Source organism: Passer montanus, unplaced genomic scaffold, assembly GCF_014805655.1.
Source record: "Passer montanus isolate IOZ18808 unplaced genomic scaffold, ASM1480565v1 scaffold127, whole genome shotgun sequence".
In the NCBI taxonomy this organism is placed as follows: domain Eukaryota; kingdom Metazoa; phylum Chordata; class Aves; order Passeriformes; family Passeridae; genus Passer; species Passer montanus.
The window spans coordinates 823,876-824,316 of record NW_024359499.1 but is presented as its reverse complement, the minus strand read 5'-3'; positions in this window follow the sequence as shown (position 1 = coordinate 824,316).

Below are 441 nucleotides of genomic sequence, written 5' to 3'. Positions count from 1 at the left end.
AGGGGCTGTGAGGGGCTGTGAAGGGCTGTGAGGGGCTGTGAGGGGCTGTGAGGGGCTGTGAGGGCTGTGAGGGGCTGTGAGGGGCTCTGAGGGGCGGGGCGGGGCTGGGAGGGGCTTCCCGGGTCTCTGGTTCCCGGCGCAGCCCGCTCCTCCGGGGCTGTGAGGGCTGTGAGGGGCTGTGAGGGCTGTGAGGGGCTGTGAGGGGCTGTGAGGGTGACGGCCGCGCACTGCCCTGCCGGCCTCGCCCTGCGCGGGCCCGCACTGCGCTGTGCCGACCGCCGGGAGCCCGGCCGGGAGGTTTGTGCCGGAGGAGCGCTGCCCTGCCCGGCAGGTCCCTTGTCCCGCCCGGGTTCGGCATTCCCGGCCCTTCCCGAGCTCGGCGCCGCTCCCGACCCGCCATGGCCGCGGTCCGCCGCGCCGCCAGGGGGCGCGGTGCGCGGG